This window comes from Diabrotica virgifera, chromosome 2 (genome assembly GCF_917563875.1).
Source record: "Diabrotica virgifera virgifera chromosome 2, PGI_DIABVI_V3a".
Classification (NCBI taxonomy): domain Eukaryota; kingdom Metazoa; phylum Arthropoda; class Insecta; order Coleoptera; family Chrysomelidae; genus Diabrotica; species Diabrotica virgifera.
Genome location: NC_065444.1, coordinates 210,832,925 through 210,855,041, shown reverse-complemented (window position 1 = coordinate 210,855,041; position 22,117 = coordinate 210,832,925). Strand labels below are relative to the sequence as shown.

Genomic DNA, 22,117 nt, shown 5'->3' with positions numbered 1-22,117 from the left:
ATGCAAAAGAGTGTATATTTCAAAAATCTGACGATTTGAGCCGGGCGTAAGGAAATGGGCGAGTCCCAAAGTTTCACAAGAAAAAAGCTAATATTTCGCGAAATGAATGACAGATCGAAAAACTAAAAAATATATGCTCAATATTTTTTAAAAATCTATCGAATGATACCAAACACGACTTCCCACGGAGAGGGGTGGGGGTAAATTTAATATTTTAAATACGAATCCCGCGATATTTCGCGAAATGAACATCAGATCGAAAAACTGTAAAATACACTTATTCAATATTTTTAAAAAATCTATCGAATGGCACCAAACACGAATCCCACGGAGGTGGGGAGGAGGTTACTTTAAAATCTTAAATAGGAGCCCCCGTTTTTTTATTGCAGATTTCGATTCCTTACGAAAAAATAAGTAACTTTTATTCAAAACATTTTTTCGAATTATGCATAGATGGCGTTATAATCGGAAAAAACGACTGTTGGAAATGGATAATTAAATTAAAAAAAGGCAAGCGCCCACTAAAATGGAAAATGTTACTTAACTTTTTTTGGTTTTAGAACCTACTATTCACAACCCAATAGGTCTCCAAAGCGCTCGAGTGACTGCACATTTAGCATACTTTGCTCCCCTACCATAAAGCTTTTACAATAATAATTAACTTGTTATGAAGCTATTTCCTTGTGGCATTTTTGTAACCAACTATTCTAAATGGGAACTAAGCCACAATTTAACTAAAAAAATGATGTTATTAACGTTTCAACGTCTAAATCGGACGTCGTTGTCAAAATATAAAATATTATTAAATTAAACAAAAATGTTGTTGCTTAGTAAAAAATTTTTTCTAATAATTTATTTAATCTGACTAATTTTTGTATTTTGACAATGACATCCGATTTGGACGTCGAAACGTTAATAAAATCTTTTTTTAGTTAAATTGTGGCTCATTTCCCATTTAGAATAGTTGATTTTAATAATTAACTTACGTATAAAAATTATTTTAGCAATATTTTGTACGTGTCATGTCAACTAAATACATATATTTATTTTGCTAACCTAAATATATACTTTTATTATATACATTGATTTATTACAATTAAGTTTGAAACATCTGAATAGTTCTGCTTCCCTTCCCTTAACAAATATTTTTCTATCAAACAAACACTAAACATATCAAAATACACAGTACACATATCAAGTACAGTCACTGCGTACGTTAAATAATGACGTCACTGGCTTGATGAAGTTTAATTCGCGTGTATGTACCTAACTTTTTTATTTGCGTACACGTTAGCGTTTACCTAGACACAGCGAAATATAACCATAATAATAACTAATGTAAAACTAGGTGACGTCACGGGGCGTTCGAACTACTTTAAAATACCGAAGACTTTAAATTTGTACTTCTAAGTTATTATGAGGTTTTGAAGCGTGAAATTTTGGAAATCTCATTTTTATACAAAACTGAACATTATTATGTAATAAAAAAATATGTGCAAGTTCCCTATTATCGTATCTTTATTATTTTCTGACTATTGTTATTGCCAAAAAAGGTCACTGGGATAAACAATAAGAATAATTTTAAACCAATTGATGGATCGATCTGAAATTTTTAGGATTTGTGAAGGACAGACATAACTTTGTGCGCAATAACAAATATATCTGGTCTAGTTGAGTAACGAATGAGGTGGTCCTCACAAGAATGAAGAAAAACCGAGAGGTACTGATCACCATCAAATTTCGAAAGTAATACTTTGGACATATGTATTTTGCGAAATGAATCCAGATATGCCCTCCTTCAAGCGATCCTCATCATCATTCTCTTTGCCTTATCCCTATGCGGGGTCGGCTTCCCTAAATGTATTTCTCCATACAATTCTATCTTGGGTCATATTATGGGTCATTGGGGTATATAGTGTCATACAATATTAATTCCCTTTAATAACATGTCTCTCCCTACGTTTTCTTTGGTCTTCCTCTCCTACTCCTTCCAGGAATCTGCACTTCAGCAATTCTTCGTATTGGGTGATTAGCGTCTCGACGTTGAACATGACCAAACCATCTCAACATATGCTGTCTCATTTTGGCATCAATTAGTGCCACACCTAGACTTCCCCTAATATACTCATTTTTAATTTTATCCTTTTTTGTCACTCCACTCATCCATTAAGCATTCTCATTTCAGCCACATGCATTCGTTGTTGCTCTTTCTTTTTCACTGCCCAACATTCAATTCCGTACATCACACCCGGTCTTATGGCTGTTTTATAGAATTTTCCCTTTAACTTCATTGGAATTTTCCTGTCACACAGCACACCACTCGCTTCCTTCCACTTCATCCATCCAGCCCTAATTCTACTGCATGCATCTCCATCTCTTTCTCCATAGCTCTGTAATACCGATCCCAGGTACTTAAAACTCTTGCTTTTTACAATCAGTTCACCATCCAAAGATATCATTTTATCTGTAGTAACTCCATCTTTAAATGAATATTGCAAATACTCTGTCTTTATATTACTAGGTTTTAAACATTTTTCCTCCAGAGCTTGTCTCGACTGTTCCAGTTTTTGTTCTAAGTCTCTTTCACTATTTCCTACTAACACGACATCATCAGCATACATTAAGCACCATGGAATGTTACCCTGTAATTTCGCTGTTATCTGGTTCAAAACTAATGAGAATAAATACGGACTAAGCACCGAACCTTGGTGCAATCCTACTTTCACATGAAATTTATCAGTCTTTCCCACACCTGTCGTAAGGTGTGGCATGATCCTTCAAGCGATCCTGCAAGAAAAAAAATATTAGGAAAGCGAGGTCCAGGAAGACGACAACATCCTGGTTAAAAATAAGCGCAGAACCTGGTTCAACACACTACCTGTACAATTTTTCCGCGCTGCTATGTAGGTAAGATAAGTATTGTTATGAAGATAACCAACATTCGTCACGGATGTGCATATAAAGAAGAATATTACATAGCACAGAAAAATAACATCTTAAATTTTATAAGAATTGGTCGTTTACCTTGGGGGGTCCGTATTGAAAAATACATGGAAAAAATATTATAGCTTATGAAACACGAAGGGAATAAGAAGAGCACAAAAGAGCTTAAGCTCTGCCTAAAAGTTTGCAAGTGCTTGATCAGTTTCCTCCCTTGTTCGGTCCACCATTACTATTACTATTTCCGTTCCTTCTACTAGTTTTCTGTCAAAATTTTGTTTTGTTTTTCTGTCCAAATTTTGGAGGTTTAACAAACTACCAAACTATTTTTTGGTTTACCATTTGATCTGACTAAAATCTTTTGTTGTCTTTGCTCTATGTTTGTTTCATATATCTCCTGTAACAGAAAGATACCCATACAACGGGAACAAGAGACAGGATACCTACGGCAGACATAAAATGTTAATTTCACATAAAAGGAATATAATTCTAAAAAGGGGTCTAACAGGTTGCCCATATCTAAAATATTGTTTTAGGAAATTTACCATAAATCATTTCGAGTGGATCTCAAAACAATAAATTAGGATGAGATGACATCCTAATGGATTTACTAAGAAAATTTTCCACTTTACGAAGATTTAAGGAGGTATAGAAAAGTGGGAACGATTTCCCGTAAGAAGAGACCTGGATTTTGAGTTTCAGAGGAAAATCGACTGTATGTATAGACGAAGGAATAATTAAAATATACAGGGTGTGTTTAAAGAAGCGGAACAGTCGAATATTTTGCAAAATTTACATCGGATGGAAAAACTGAAAAATACGTGTATAAGATTTTTTTTAATCTGTCGGAAGACATAGTACGGGATCCGAATATAGGTCGATCTGTACCCATCTGCTTGCCGGATGAAACATTGTTTTTATTAAATTTAACACATAGACAAATAGTTCTAGCATGGGTTGCCTCTCAAAATCGTGTGATAGCTATACTTACGGGGGCCGTAGGGGTTGAAATCAATATTTAAAGCACATTTTTTTTAAATATGGTAGAATTATTTTATTTTTAAATGAAATAAGCATATTCAGTACAATTTATAGATTATTCAAGACAGAATTTAAAGAAAAATATTGAAAAATAAGCCAATGGTGGCACATTTTTAAAAACACCTCAAAAACAATGATTTTTGCGTTGGACATCAGAACTCATCACTTGATCATGGTAAACAAAAAATTCAAAAAGATTTTATTAGCTTATGATGTAGACTTAGGCAAATATGCAAATAAAAAAGTATGAAATATGCGCATAAATATGCAATATTTTACCTAAAAATATGCATGTTTATCTAGAAAATATGCATATAATAAAAACAATATCTACAATATTTTTTTAATTACAAAAATATTTACAATATCTTCACAGTTGTATTAATTAACATGTGCCTGTATTTTAAAACCCAAGCTTATGTAATTAAATATTAAAATATTTTAACAAGTAAATTATATTAATTGTGGTAACAATAAATTATCAGTAGTAATTGCACAAGAGCTCTAAAATTCTATATTAATTTTAGAGATCGAGTGCAATTTGTTGCGATTATTTCATGAATAAAACTGTTCAAAACCAAAATCTTATTGTAATTTATTTATGTAAGTACAAATTAGTACAATTAAACAAACAGTTGTTATAAGTATTAATTTGACGGTTAAAAGTCATCACTTTTATAATTTTTAAAACATTAATTGTCATTAATGTCACTGAATGTATTTTTTCGTAGCAACGAAGGGCATCTGACGTAATATACTTGACGACGGGAAATTATCAAAAATTATCGATTTAATTTAGATTTTTGTAGCTTTCTATTGGTCAGAATCTCCTATGAATTAAATAATCAAATGCTGTTCACAATTTTCAATCTTTTTTTTCAAATTTACGATAATAGTTGGTTCTAAATTAAGTAGTTCGGAAATGTCCCAGCTAGTACTTGAACCACTTCAGAAAGAACCTGGTAACCAACCACTGTTTATTTCCATGGATGCTTTAAATTTTTGGAAAATTTCCTTCCCAATATGTATTATTTTAATTAATGTACTGTCTAACAATGATAATTTGGAAGATTCTAATAATTGGGTAATAGTTTTCTAAACAAAACTATAGTTTGATTTTATAAATGTAACTGAACCTATATTTTCGTCATTTTTAAAGCACAATTGGTGTTCACGGCTTATTTTACAAAAAAAGCGAAATGGACCGTCAAAATGAAAATTTTTACCTACAGATATAAACTGGCAGATTTTGGAATCCTTATATCAAGGACAAAATGTGACAAAATGTATAAGTCAATATCTTTTATTAGTTAGTACATTCCGATGCCAAAAATTTGAATACCTACGAAGAGATTATAAAACATAAACAAATATTGAGATTTCCAAGCTATTTGTTACCTGAATATAAGAAGATATGTATACATAGTTACAACCAACATTTTAAATTATATGCACTTTATGTACACTTATATAAAAATATGCAAAATTTGAAACTTTTGCTTTTTTTATGCATAATATGCAAAATATGCAATTTGTATATTTGCCTAAGTCTACTTATGAGTTTTTCGAGGTAACGCTTTCGAGTTTTTTAGTTTTATCGAATTTTAACATTTTGATATCACTCAGAAATCAAAACAACGAATTTTTTTTGCAAAAAAGGGTGAAAAACAACATATTTATTATTGTTAAACAAAAAATAAGCATAAAACAAAAAATATCTCGCCAGAGTTACCTCAAGGAATGTCTAAAGAAAATATATACAAAATTCCAGGTGGGTTGGTCAAGTAGCTTTAAGTTACAATGTCTACAGCCTTTGAAAAAAGCAGTTTTGAGAAAAACGCGTTTAAAGTATGTATTGTCAACTTTTATTTTCAATTTTTTTGTCTGTCAAATCGTAAAGTGATGCACACCGGAATATGTTCTTGAATCGCGGAGTAATTTACAAACAAAGCTGTTGACCGTTTCTCACTACGCTCATGCGCGCTGGCGCGAACTTGCTGCAAAGCGAGTCGAAGCTAGGGAGGTAAGACTGTAAATGTGAACTGTATGTATGTATGTACAAACAAGAGGAAATCAATTGTTTCGATCAATGTATTTAAAACAATTGAAGATCTAAATGGAAGAAGCAGGTATGTAACATTCTCAAAAATTTTGTGTTGTCTAGTGAGTGATGGCGATATGTGACTTATCTATCATTTGAAACTTACACTGTGCCTCTAAAAAGCTCAATACCAATGTTGTTAACCAAATCCAAATCGTCAAAGAAGAAACTATTTCTCTGTGCCCAAGTACCACAATACACTGCAGGTTCACCCAAACATATTGGCCACCAATCTCCTGACACCCCTACAGAATAGAAGACTAAAAAGAGCACACACTTTTTACCTCAACGCTAGAATCAAATTAATAAATATTTCAAATTAAAAATAATAAATGAAGTAAAAAAAGACAGACGTACTCACAATCATTTAATTATCACTTGGACGAACGGTTTCGATCTCTACAATATACAGATCATCTTCAGGTCAGCGTTACAAGTGATTAAATGCTACAGTTAACGAAAGTCAGATTTATAACAGTGTCTGGTTGTATTAAAAGATGCTAATAGAAAGCCAAAATTTTGAAAAGTATGTAAATGTTGACATTTTTGAACAAAAAACAAATACATACGCATGCACATCCATGAGCAAACAAGTACTCATAAGCCCGCACACGCATGTAAATGCATGAGGTTTATGAATATTTGTTCAAATTTGATCTACTTGCATGCCGTTGCACGGGATGATTTGTAAGGTCAGAACTGATGACCTTAAGAGCTGATGACCATAAGAGCTGATGATCTTACAAATCATCCCTTGCAACGGCATGTAAGTAGATCAAATGAAATCATGTTACTGATGAGCTGATGATGAGTAGATGCAAAATGAAAAATGAAATCATGTTACTAATGAGCTGATGACCTTACAAATCATCCCTTGCAACGGCATGTAAGTAGATCAAATTTTAACAAATATTCATAAACCTCATGCATTTACTTGCGTGTGCGGCCTTATGAGAACTTGTTTGCTCATGGGTGTGTATGCGTATGTATTTGTTTTTTGTTCAAAAATGTCAACATGTACATACTTTTCAAAATTTTGGCTTTCTGTAAGCATATTTTAGTACAACCAGACACTGTTCTAACTCTGGCTATCTTTAACTGTAGCATTTAATCACTTGTAACGCTGACCTCAACGCTGACGTGGACATCACCTCAACATAACGCACAGAAAATAGTTAGGAATCAAATAGACTTTGTGTTGATAAATGAAAGATACAAAAACGGCATAAAATCGGTTAAGGCCTACCCAGGCGCAGATGTTTCCTCGGACCACAATCCCTTGATAGCGCGTGTAAGCATTAAACTTAAGAAACCTTCACAAAGGGTAAAACCAGATTACATAGATACCAGCCGCTTACAGAACTCAAAAATCAAAGAAGAATTAAAGCAACAGATAAATGGTAACCTAAGAATGTTGTCTACAAAGGAACCAAACACGCACGTGGAAAACAAGTGGCAAGACTTAAAAGAAGCCCTAATAAAACCCGCTCAGAATATCCTTAGCAGACGAAATACGACAAAAAGACAAGAATGGTGACAGAGAAAATTTTAAGTCTCATTGAGGAACGAAGACAGTTTAAGGGAAAATGCAAACAAAAATACAACGAGATACACAAGCAAATTAGAGATGAAATAAGGTCAGCGAAAGAAAACTTTTACAAAAGAAAATGTGAAGAAATTGAAGAACTGCAATTAAAACATGATACGTTTAACCTACATAAAAAGGTAAAAGAATTGGCAGGTATACAAAAAAGGAAGGATCCCAATGTGCTATACAACGTAAATGGACAAATAATAACTGACCTACAAGAAAAGCTTACGACCTGGAAGAATTATATAGAAGAACTCTTTGCCGATGAAAGAGAGGATCATGATATTGGTAACATACAAGGTGAGGAAGGACCAAAAATCTCTAAAGAAGAAATACTATATGCTATAAAAACAATGAAAAATGGCAAATCACCGGGTCCAGATGGACTTCCATCGGAACTTCTTAAGCTTGTGGAAGATCAAACAGTAAATGTTTTGGTTGACCTCTTTAACTGCATTTATAAAACGGGAGAAATACCTAAGGAATGGCTTCTGTCAACTTTTGTGACTATTCCAAAGAAAACAAACGCAAAACTCTGCACCGACCATCGCACAATAAGCTTAATGGGACACACACTAAAAGTATTTGTTAAAGTGATACATACAAGAATTCACAAAAAACTGGACGTTGACATCTGTGATACTCAGTTCGGGTTTCGAAACGGGCTTGGAACAAGGGAAGCACTATTTGCACTTAATATCATGTGCCAAAGATGCCTGGATGTTAACCAGGATATATATGTGTGCTTTATTGACTACAACAAGGCGTTCGATAAAGTTCGCCACGAACACCTGATGAGACTGTTGGTAGAGAATAACTTGGATAAAAGGAACCTCAGAATTATTTTCAATATTTACTATAACCAGAAGGCGAATATTAGAGTAGAACGGGAAACAACCGAGGAACTCGAGATCAAAAAAGGCGTAAGGCAGGGATGCATACTTTCACCAACCTTGTTTAACTTATATTCAGAAGATATTATAAACAGAGAACTTGCTGACCAAGATATAGGAGTTAAAATAAATGGCACTTTAATAAACAATTTGAGATACGCTGATGACACAGTATTAATAGCAGAAACCCCGGAAGATATCCAAACACTGATAAACAGAATAGTAGAGTGCAGCGAAAAGTTCGGTTTATCACTTAACATCAAAAAAACAAAAATAATGATGGTGTCGAAATCTCCACAAAATTTTTCTGACATAACCGTACATGATCAAAGAATTGAGCGTGTTAGAAAATATAATTACCTGGGAACTGTGATTAATGAAAACAACGACAACTCTGAAGAAATCAAGATCAGAATAGAAAAAGCTAGAGCTACTTTTACCAAAATAAAAACAATTTTATGCGGAAGAGAGCTAAGTTTAAATCTTAAAATTCGCCTGATGAAATGTTACGTGCTGTCAGTTCTTTTCTATGGAATGGAAGCTTGGACACTGAAAAAGATCGATACAAGGAAAATAGAAGCATTCGAGATGTGGATGTACCGCAGGATACTGAGAATATCGTGGACAGAGAGAGTGACAAACATGGAAGTTTTGCGAAGGATGCAGAAAGAAAAAGAACTTGCGCTTACTATTAAAAAGTGCAAACTGCAATACTTGGGACATATAATGAGGGGACAAAAGTACCAGCTACTACAATTAATTATTCAGGGAAAAATAATAGGTAAAAGATACATTGGCAGAAGAAAACATTCATGGTTGAAGAATTTAAGAGATTGGTACAAGTGCAGCAGTTGCCAATTATTTAGATCTACGGTATCAAAAATACGCATAGCCTTGATGATAGCCCAACTTCGGAACGAGGACGGCACCTGAAGAAGAAGAAGAACGCTGACCTGAAGATGATATATATTGTAGAGATCGAAACCGGTCGTCGAAGTGATAATTAAATGATTGTGAGTACGTCTGTCTTTCTTTTACTTCATTTAAAATGAACTCACATATGCAACGGATTCAACATTTAAAAATTAATAAATTGATAACTAAATTATTTAAAAAAAATTTCGAAACCCATTGAAAATGGTTATTCATTTTTGATAAATTATTTCAATTATTATTGTACTCTTTTAGATATTCACTTATGGGGTACTGACTGTGTCACTTTCTTAACACTCACATGTAGTGTTTATTGTCTTGTGTAAAAGATGAATGTAAAAAAAGATCATACTCCCAATTTTCAAATGAATAATAACCTCCTCTGTGGCTCAGTGGTAAGAGTGCCTACCTTTGGATCGAAAGGTCCGAATGGTCGTGAGTTCGAATCTCACCTGGCTAGAGAATTTTTCGTTTAATATAAAGTAATGGATGAAAATAGTTCCTGTCCTTGTGGAATCGGTACTCACCGGAGGGACCGCAGACGTTCAGATACAATTAGCGTCTCTTTGCAAAGACAATGACGTCGACTTTGCAAAGTAACAAGACAGTTACTCAACACACACACTACACATTACACTAGGTACCTAACTGTAAAAATCCACTGTACCATGCCAATGGCCATTAGTTGTCGAAGCATTAGCTGAATAAAAAAAAATAAAAATAAATAATATATAACACATCATAAATCAACCCATTGTATGTCATCACCATTTTCCTTCAGACTAAATCTGTGTATTTTATGTATCCCAGTTTTAATTTTGATAGGCGCTATCATTATCCATTTCGAAACAATTTTCTTTAATTATAGCTAACGGGGATCATATATCATCCAATTTCCGCCTAGTTTAATTAATTTATGATGCAGGTCCCACAATTTAAAACAAAATAACTTGGGCTGGAACTTAATATAGGGCGGTAGATGTAACGACTTCATTAATTCCATTAAACACTGTAATAAAATATCGCTGGTGGTGAAAAAAAAGTTAATAAATAAGCCAGTCAATGAGGACAAAATATGATATTACCTGTGATTTCTATCCTAATGCATGGATTTTGATAAAATTTTGGGCCTAGGCTTCTTCTTCTTCATATGCCATCTCCTCTAAGAAGGTCGGCAACCATCATGAAAATTCGCACTTTCGATACCGCTGCTCTAAAGAGATCGACAGAAGTGCAGTTAAACCAACCCCTCAAATTGTTTAATCAGGAGATGGGTCTTCTTCCACGACTCATTCTACGCTGTATTCTTCCTTGTGTTATTAATTGTAACAAGTTATAACGCTCGCCCCCTCATGACATGTCCCACATATTGCAGTTTTCTAACTTTAATTGTATTTAAAACCTCTCCTTCTTTTCCCATTCTTCCTAACACCTCGATATTCGTGACTCTATTCACCCAACTTATTCTTAATATCCTTCTGTAGGGCCATAACTCGAAGGCTTCTAATATGTTCGAAAAATCTTTCTTTAATGCCCAAGCCCCCAAACCAGAAAATAGGCTCTACTTACCTCCTAATACAAAGTCTACCATATGCCGATATACGCTTATTATTTTTTAGGGGTGAAAACTACCCTTCATTGCCAAAATTGAATAAAACTAGTAGTAACGTAAAACAAAGTACCTTTTATACTAAATTTACAATCAAGATGCAGTAGAAATAAACAAACCAAGACACGTTGACTGCTACTAGGAGCACTCCGGAATCATAATTTACAATGTATATACATAATACCCTAACACAACTTAATGAAAAGAAAGTTGCAAGAAGCCAGGAAATACATCTTTTATTTGTGGATCTCACAAAAGCATATGACACCATTCCTGTGAGAAAGCTGTGGCAGTCTCTTGAACAATCTTCCTTAAATAACACGATCATCGCCGCGGTTAAACAACTATACAATAAAGGCACATCAAAAATCAAACTAAACAACACCTTATCAGAAGAATTTCCAGTAACAAAAGGATTACGACAAGGATGCTGCCTCTCCCCAGTACTATTTAAGATCTATTTAAATGAAGCACACTGGAGAAGATTTTGTTCAGGGATCGGAATTCAACTTGACGATGATACAACATTGTACATAATACTCTACGTTTAGAATTCATGACAAAACGGTTATTTCAAACATATGAAGAGTGAGGCCATTCTGTAAATAGAAACAAGACGCAATACTTATGCATCGGGATCGGGACTGAAGTAGAAGATAGACTAATAGTTAACGAACAAGAAACAATCAAGAACTGTGAGGAATATGTATATTTGGGAAAAATATATAGAGCAAAGGATCGTGAAAGGAAAAAGGGTGATTGGATGCCTAAACCTGATGCTATGGTCAAAAGAACTATCTAATCAAAGAGAACATCTTATCTTTAACTCCATCTTTAAAAGTATAGTGTTCTATGGATGCGAAACACGGCAACTTACTAAATCCCTGGAACGACGCCTACTTGCATTGGAAATGGACTTCTGGAGAAGATCGGCTAGAAAATCAAGGCTTGAAAGAATACAAAATGACCAAATCAGAAATATAATGGGAGTCAAGTCAACCATCATAGACGAAATTCAAAGGAGACAACTGATCTGGTATGGCCATGTAGAAAGAATGGACGACGACAGACTGCCAAAACAAATTCTAAAATGGACGCCAAGGGAAAGAAGAAAGAGAGGAATGCCGAAACAATCATGGCTAGGTGGCATTCAGAAGGCAATGTCGGAAAGGAATCTTCACCCTGGCGAATGAAACGACCGTCGAAGCTGGAAACTGAGAACCGGAAGGCGAAGAAGGCTATAAATAACCGGGATAATAATAATTAGTGATGAGCGAGACTGGTCTTGGTCTTGCGGTCTTGGTCTTGCAGCAAGACCAAGACCACGACCGCCTTTTGGTTGCAAGACCAAGACCAAGCTTGCAAGAACAAGACCAAGACCGAACCTTGCAAGACCACGCAAGACCAAGACCAACCTGCAAGACTCTTGCACTTTTTTGAGAAAAATTGGTTTTTATTATTTAACTTTATTTTTTAGTTCAATAATATATACTAACATTTTAAGAAACCTTAAACAATATCGAATTTTTAAAATACATAATATTTTGGTTATATTTTTAAGTCGTTTTGATTAAGTCAAACGGTTTGCATTTTCTCAACCTTCAAAGTGTCCAGAAGGCAAGTTTTCAAACGGCGACAGTTCAAGGACAATTGAAATTACTTGTAAGACAAAAAAAATGTAATTATAGATAGGGTAATCCATTAAAAAAAATGCAATTAAAAACGGTTTTTATGTACCAGTAGTTTTCGCTTTTTTGTCTAATAAAAATACTGACACTTATTTCAATTCTTTTCGCATAATTGAGGAAAAATGTAGGTCGTTAAATTTAAAATTAATACAAAAAATATCATAATAAATTTTGAAAAGGGATTCACAATGCTGTGAAAGCATTGTGGCCTGAATGAAAAATAACTGGTTGTCGATTGTAATGTGTCAAGCTTGCTATCGCAAAATCCAAAGCTTAGGTTCAGTTTCTGAATATAATGACAAAAATTCCGATACTGGGAAATTTTTAAAATTATTTTTTGGATTAATTTTTTACAATCAACGGAAGTTGGAAGTTGAATTATTTGTGAAAATCCCGGATGACAAACGCGTAAAGAAGTTTACTGATTTCATAGTTGAAAACTATTTGGCAGAATCTAGGTTTTCCCCAGAAAGGGCCAGTACTACACATAGTATGTGCCGCACTTGAAATGCATGCGCATCATTTCATGTTTTTTAAATTCGAGTTTTTTAAATGTCATAGTGGGTATTCAATCCAAAAATATGTGAAAATAAAAAGTGCGAATAACTCGTTACAAGAGCAATGTAGTTTAAATAAAATTAAAGAACTGCAAGATAACAAATTACAGAATTAAGCGTTTATAACTCCCCATTAGGTATAGTTATTATGTTATAGTATTAGGTCTATAAATAGGTATGGTAAATATGAACGTATTTACTAAAAAGTATGTTTTAGTTAGTTTATAAAAAAAGTTAATTATATTAAATAATGATTAAATAGAGTAAAAAATATTTGATTTTTGTGTTCTCTTAAAAAAATTTAATTTATGTTCTTAAATTTGACCCTCGTAGGATAAATACTACAGTGTTCGAGTGAAAGGAGCAGATCATTATCTGTTAACAACTATAAACCGTTTATCCCTTTTCGTAAAATCCGTGAATTGAAGGTCCCCGACCATTTGTGGCACCTTTAAGAAGCTCTTTTTCTTTAACATTTTATTAAAATACAGGGGCAATAAACAATAATCTAGACTCAAGAAGTGGTCTGAAGGCAGGCGGCAATCGACAGCATGCAAAACACAACGTGACACAACCGAAGGCCGGCAATTGCAACAAGGGTTGTAAATGCAGGTTTTTCCTACTGATAAACATTACCATTATAAAAATATACTCTAATCTCTTTATATACAGAGAAATAATTAGGTCATTGGGTGAATGTATAATGTTAAAATTGGTATCCGTTTGAAACTACATTCTACATTCTGTTAAAATTTTAAAGCAAATAATATAGTTTCATTCTTCACATTTGTTTGGTTCAAATTATTACTACCAAAAAAGCAAGACCAACAAGACTCTTGCAGCAAGACCAATACCAAGAACAAGATCGGCTAGTGCAAGACCAAGACCAAGACTGCCTTTTAGCTGCAAGACCAAGACCAAGCTTGCAAGAACAAGACCAAGACTAGCCTGGTCTTGGTATTGTTCTTGTTTTGCTCATCACTAATAATAATAATATACATTGTAAATCCCAAATAATGATTTCCAAAGTTTATACATTGTAAATTATGATTCGGGAGTGCTCCTAGTAGCATTTAACGTGTCTTGGTTTGTTTATTTCTACTGCATCTTGATTGTAAATTTAGTATAGGCTTTGATACTGTTTGGTGAAGTTAAATAAAGGTTTTATTATATTTTAAGACATTATTATTGTTCGTTGGCTGAATAATTTAACTGTTCCAAACCACCCCTTTTGGTTATGAATTGTGTGAAAAAAATGTTTTATTAATATTTTTGATTATTTTAATATACAATTTAACTCAGTGTTAGTGCGGTGGGTAAATGTTAAGAATTGAACATGTTAAGAATAGAACCCCAAAAAAAATAGTCAAGAGTAGGTATGTACAAAGAAAAATTTGACAAAATAAAAAAATCGCAAAAATAAGATAACCGTAATCTTTACTAAATGCGTTTATTGCTTTCATCTAAAAAATAACAGTAAATTGCAAGCATACAAATAATATCATACTATGATATTATACATACAATGTGTCTGCGTAACTTGGAACCATATGGGAAACTTTTTTAATATCAATTTTACGAAAGAAAGTTATTCTTTATAAAGTGCTCTGCATAGTCTAAAACCTAAGACGCAATCATCAGATATAGTCGGTTCCCTAAACACAGAACAACTGGCTAGTGATTTTAGTAAGTAATTTTGCCAGTTAAGTAAAATTGACAAAAAACTAATTACTAAATAGTTAATAATTACCAAGGACCGGATTAAATGCAATCTGCATTTTGTGCATATTTTTGCATTTTTTTTTGATAAATTAGAAAATGTTGCATTTTTTCAAGCATTTTAAACATTTTGCATTTTTTCTTGATAAATTCAGAAAAGTTGCATTAATTCGATATTTTAAATCTCAAAGGTGCACTTTCACTTTTAATTAAAAAACTATCAGTCGTAAATTCAATAACTGTGTATAATCCATTTCTTAAGAAAAATTTTTAAATCAGGTAATATTCTTATTCTATTATCTATTTTTGGTACTAAGCCGACTAAGGCCTTGTTCAGATAGGGCGGTTTGCCAGCGTTTGACGCCGCGGTTTACCTGAAAAACCCAACCGCCGCGGTTCGATTTGCATCGTACACATGACAGCGATTGACTGACGGACTCATTCCTCCCATAGTAAACTTACAACCGCCGCGGTTTGACGACGGATCGGTTCCATGTGTACGATGTTGAGCGGCTGCATTTGTTTCTATGTTAACTTGAACTGCGGCGGTTGGGTTGTTCAGGTAAACCGCGGCGTCAAACGTTGGCAAACCGCCCCATGTAAACAAGCTGTAATCCCTAATATAACTTGGTCGGTAGGACAACAATTAGTTGACATAGGTTGTAAAAACCTGTTTGCTCTTTGTAGGGGGATAAGCAGGTACAGAATTTAATATTTGTTTATAAAAGCTGAAGTTCATTTCGTGTTTTGATTCGCAGTGCGTTGTTGCGTATTATTTTTGACATATAGTTTAAATTGAGTAACGAATAATTTTTTCGCCAAAATGCCGAAAGTGACAAGTATTAAACATTTGTGGATAAAAGCGCATCCAGAGCTTTCATGGGACGGAGGTAATTTATTTTGCTCAGCGTGCACAAAAATTGTAAGTACAGTAAAACTTGGATAATTCGAATCTCAAGGGACCGTTAAAAAATTCGATTTATCCAAAAATTCGAATTAAAAATATCTACAAAAACAATGGATACCTACCTCGCGATATCGCTTGCAAACGTTTTAATTGGTATTTTTGCCCGAATTATGTCAACCGAAAAATAAGGGCCAACAAAATTCGACCAAGAATACCAATTAAAACATTTGCAAGCTATAAAAAAAGACAGACTTTAATTTTTCCAAAGAAATCCGAAATTTTTAGCTGCTTTTTAGAATCTAGCTTCTCGGTAATTACAAAAGATTCTAAGATATTCAGAGAAGATAGTAGAAAAGTTCGAATTATCCAAAATATAATTCGAATTATTCACGATTTTTTACCATTACTTATATAGCAAATGCTAGGGACCAGAATAAGAATTCGAATTAAAGAAGATTTCGAATTAGAGAAGTTCGAATTAAGCAGGTTCCACTGTACCTACCTATTACCTACCATTATACTAATTTAATTTATAATGCCTAATAGTCCAAAAGATTATTAATGTTGCATTTTAATATTGCATTTTTCATAAAGGCTCTTGCAAGTTTTTCACAAATCAATTGCATTAAAATGCGCATTTTTTTACATTTTTTTGGTGCATTTTTTCCGGTCCTTGATAATTACTATACAAGAAATGTATACAGTGCGTCCATAAAGTAACGCATAAATTAGTTATTTCGTAAACCGGCGACTTCAAGGAAAAATCCCGAAACAGGTCGATTTTTATTTTTAAATTGCAATTTTTTGGAATATATATCATACTAGTGACGTCATCCGTCTGGGCGCGATGACGTAATCGATTATTTTTTTAAATAAGAATAGGGGTCATGTGAAATAGCTCATTTTAAAGGGTATTCAATTCTCTAGTCACTAATATAAACGTTAACATAATTATTTATACAGGGTGTTCAAAAAACATTTTTTTAATTAAAATAATTTTAGACAAAAAGAAGAATGTATGTAATTTATTTAATTCAAAATCCGTTTTACTGCTGTCAGAAAACAAAAAAAAAATTATTTGACAAATAAACATTGATTTTCGCTTAAACGAAACATTCAAACCGGCAAGAGGCAGGTGGGTAACGAAAAACAATAATTATTGGTCAAATAAACATTTTTTCCTGTTTCCTGACAACATTAAAACGTATTTTGAATTAGAAAAATTACATACATTCTTCTTTTTGTCTCAATTATTTTAATTAATAAAATGTTTTTTTGAACACCTTGTATAAATAATTATGTTATTGTTTATATTATGGAATAGAGAATTTGATACCCTTTCAAATGAGCTAGCACACGACCCCTATTCTCATTTAAAAAATCATCGATTACGTCATCACGCCCAGATGGATGACGTCACTAGTATGATAGATATGCCAAAAAATCGAAAAGTAAAAATAAAAATCGACCTGTTTCGGAATTTTTCCTTAAAGTCGCCGGTTTACGAAATAATAAATTTATGCGTTACTTTATGAACGCACTGTAGTTAGCAATGTTTGCCAAAATTGGCCAAAAACAAAAAAATTACCTACTAAAATCACGAGCCAGTTGTGTCTGAGTTTAGCGAACCGACTATATCAAATTTTATTAATAGTATACGAGGTATGTCAAAAAATATGAATTTCGCTCAAGAGTAAAGTGCCTTTATATTTCACAATATTAAAAATTTTTATTAAAAAAAGTTGTTTGGGATTAAAAATTATGTTATAATCTGCATTTATAGCCTTCTAACTGAAAAAAAAAAAAAAAAAAAATTGAAAATTTTCCTCAAGTACTTGACACCCAACATGGTTGTTATTTATGATAGCTCCGTTATTATTAATTTTAGAAAACAAATTATTTTTTATAAAAAGTTCTGCATAGTCTAACAACTAAGATACAATTACAAGATATCAAATTTTATCAATTTTATACGAGGTATGTCAAAAAATATGAAATTCTCTGAAGAGTAAAGTATCTTTATTTTTCACAATATTGAAATTTGTTATTATAAAAAGTTGTTCGGAATTAAAAGTATGTTTCAATATGCAATTTCATCCTTCTAGTTGAAATATTGTGAACTATAAAGGTATTTTATTCTTGAGCGAAATTCATGTTTTTTGACTTACCTCGTATAAAATTGAAAAAAATTTATATCTTATGATTGCATTTTAGTTGTTTGACTATTCAGACAATTTTATAAAGGATAACTTTTTTCGCAAAATTAATAATAACGGAGTTATCTTAAATAAAAATGATGTTGGATATCCGGAATTTGGTGAAAATTTTCAATATTCTTTTTTGCATTTGCAAAAAATTATTTCTAATAATTACTGCGGCGCAGGTAATAATATGCATTTTTGTGGGCTGCAAATATCCATTAACATTATCTATCCCCAATCAATTGGATTTAGAGCTTTACCGAATATTTAGCTAAATTTGAACCATATAAAGTCTCTTAATGTGCTCGTCCGAAGTATCTAATGTAGGTACGAGTGATGCCAATTTTACAGCAGTGCTTTTTACCAGCAGCTCTGAAAATTGAGTAGTTAGCAAGTAGTTAGTTGATCAAGATCTCATTCTCATCTGCTCCAAAATTCGTATATATGCTCCAAAAAAACAATTGTTTAGTTATTTTACAATAACTCCGTTCCTTTTAAAGATATTGTATTCACTCAAAAACCACTTTATAGGAAATTTCAAAGACTATAAAACTACATTAATTATATCTATAGAAAATATTTATTTTTAAAAGGTAAATGGCTAAAGGGCGCAAGCAATGTGATGCTCGCTCTCAATGTAACTTAGTGATATTTCTGACAGTTTTTATGCTAGAGTAATAAATAATCAAACTTTATGTTAAATAAACATATAAATACAGTAGAGCGTCGATTATTCAAACGTCGATCAACCGAACGACCGGTTATCCGAACTTCCGACTCCCGCGCCCCGCACTCGAGTACTGAGCAAGCGTTAGTAATAAACGCTTAAAATATCTTCAATTTTCTTCAATTGTGTATCCAAAAATATGTTGTTGCAAAGACTGCACTTTTTTGTTTAATTGCCATTTGTCATTATCAAGGTATAAATAAATATACTGTAACGTGACTATTGTAATGACTTATAATTACAATAAAACTAGCGGTTCGTATTTATTTACGACTTTATTATTAATTTATACAAGTTTACTTTACAAACTTTAGCTTAAGACTAACTCTATTCACAAAAATTATGCCTTATATATCCTAGTCGTTATTCTCGATCATTCCGGGCTAAGCCAGCTCTCCGACTATCGTGTGACCTTCCAACAACCGCGCATCGGTTCCACGTATAGCGTGCTTCGATCTAGACTTTTCTCGGCTTACGCCTTGCGGCTGGTGACTCATTGTTTTGCTACATTGCTCCCCTCTTAAGATCTGAGCGTCCCGATCAGCAACTCTAGATGAAGGCCCAGGATGGCGGAATTTACACGACTCTCCAGCTTTGCATACACCCTTCAAGAAGAAATAACAGTCTACTGTCTTTGAAGGATCCGACATCTTCGGGTTCATGCAACACACAGTCATTCGTACGCCAGTTTCTCTGAAGACCACTTCAAGCATGCTTCTCACAATCTTCCAATCCAGATTTTCTACTGCATGGCCTATTTTTGGTAAAGCCAAATCTTTGATGTCATAATTACACACGATTTTCTTCAAATTACATAGAGCACGCCATATGTTCTCATAGCTTGGCGTGTCCGTATAAGACTTCCTGGTCACTATATACAGCAAAGATCGAGGACCATCTTCCAATCGCAATACTCTTCCAATTTTAGGTTGTTGATTCCTTAACTCGTCCAGGCGGCCGAACTTTCTATTGAATACGGACGAGATTCCTTTAGTCATCTCGAGGTCTTGGGCAACACAGTGGGCTAGAGAGACGTTTTCTGGAACACCAAACAGATCTTGCTGAACTTCTGTGGTCACGCCGAATCTAGCACTCTTTCTTTCTGCGTAATTTGACATAAATTCCTTAAAACTTGGCTGTGGTGCATCTTTCATCTCCTGTTGGAGGACTCGGGCTTCCTCTGTTTCATTTGAGCCAGCATATGGTGCAAGACGATTTATGTGAATAACTTTTGGTTTACCGTTTGGTAACTTCTTAATTCTGTATATTACGTCATTTATTTTCTTCTTAACTTCATACGGACCTTCCCATTGTCTTTGCAGTTTAGGACACAGGCCTCGACGACGTTGTGGATTATAAAGCCAGACAAGATCACCTACTTCGAAGCTTTCATTCTTGCAGCGAGAATCATATTGATCTTTCATTCTGCCACTGGCTATCTGGATGTGTTGTCGGGCAAGTTCATGAATGTTGTTCATTCGTAACTTCAGGCGGTCGACGTATTCTTCGCCTGCAACATGTTCCTCGGAAGGTCTGCAGCCAAACTCTAGGTCGCAGGGCAAACGAACTTCACGACCCAACATCAGGCAGGTTGGAGTTTGACCTGTAGTTTCATTTACGGCCGAGCGGTAGGCCATCAGGAATAAATGAATGTGTTGGTCCCAATCTCGCTGATGTTCAGATACAACTTTGGACAAGTGTTTACCCATCGTTCGGTTCATCCTCTCGACCATTCCATCTGATTGAGGATGCAGGGGTGTTGTTCTGGTCTTATTGGCACCAATCAATTTACAAACGTTTTGGAAAAGAGCTGACTCAAAGTTTCGCCCTTGGTCGGAGTGGATCTCCAAGGGAACACCAAATCGGCTGAAGAATTCTTTAACAAGTACCTCTGCAACGGTAGCAGCTTCTTGATTCGGTAATGCATAGGCCTCGGTCCATTTCGTAAAATAGTCCATGGCTACCAGAATGTATTTATTTCCAGCATCGGTTTCTGGAAATGGACCTGCAATGTCGATTGCTACTCTTTCCATAGGACTTCCAACATTGTACTGTCTCATGGGTGCTCTCTTTTTACCAACTGGACCATTACCGGATGCACACAGTTCACATTTCTGGCACCATCTTCTTACATCATCTTTACAGTTCACCCAATAGAACCGTTCTCGAACCTTTTGCAGAGTCTTCGTAATACCAAAGTGTCCACCTGATGTACCGTCATGCAACTGACGCAATACTTCTGACACTTTACTTTTAGGTACAATCAACTGAAGCTTAGATTCTGTACCATCATCGTTCTCAAAGGTTCTGTACAGAAGATCATCTTTTAGTATCAGGCAATTCCATTGGCTCCAGTAGGCCTTGACTTCCGGACTACATGCACTAATGTTTTGCCAACTAGGTCTCTCACCTCGACGCATCCAATCCAATACTCTTTTTATACATGGATCGTCTTCTTGGGCTTCTTGTAACTGTTGTGGCTGCCATTGCTCATTAACGACGGTAGTTCGTCTCACAGGGCAAAGCTGTTCATCTAGTTTAAGCCGGTGATTACAACTTTCACTGCATGGCCGTATCGAGGAAGCATCTGTATTTGAACCAACTCTTCCAGCCCTCTTCATGCGTCTCTTCGGCATCGTGTCACGAATCACCCTCCGTACCATTTCCACCAAACGTTCATCTTTTCTCTTATCGCCTTTTTCCACGGTTATTACTCGATTGTTTCGTGAAGCTTGGCTAGCTGCTTCGTGTTCCAAGGCAATAGCAAGTGCTTCATCTAAAACTTTCGGTCTTGCTAGTCGTAAAGCTTTCTGTAGTTCATTATCTTTCAGCCCATTGACGAAGGTATCTACTGCAATTTCTTCTAAAACGCTGTCTGGCACCTCTGGATAAGCCAACCGCACCACACGAGCCACATCTGCTTCAAATTCTTGAAGATTCTCACTTGCTCGTTGACTTCTACTTCGCAGTTGTGCTTTGTATACTTGTTGTAGATGGGCATCTCCATAGCGTTTTTCTAGACGAGTGAACAAGGTCTGGTAACAATTTTCTTGCCCCTTAGGAATTGATCTTAATATATCTGCAGCATCACCTCGCAAAGCAGCAGTCAAGGAAACAGCCTTTTCCTGTTCGGTCCAATGATTGGCGGTCGCAATAGCTTCAAATTGTCTAAGATATATGGACCAAGAGGACTTTCCATCGAATGGTGGT

The 22,117-nt window shown here is 34.4% G+C and overlaps 1 protein-coding gene across 2 annotated transcripts in view; it reads left to right on the top strand.

Moving 5' to 3' along the window:
- The window catches only part of LOC114331564 (dystroglycan 1), a 1,301,763-nt gene that overhangs the window by 62,030 nt on the left and 1,217,616 nt on the right, over window positions 1–22,117 (top strand). The gene's annotated exons all lie outside the window — the stretch shown is intronic.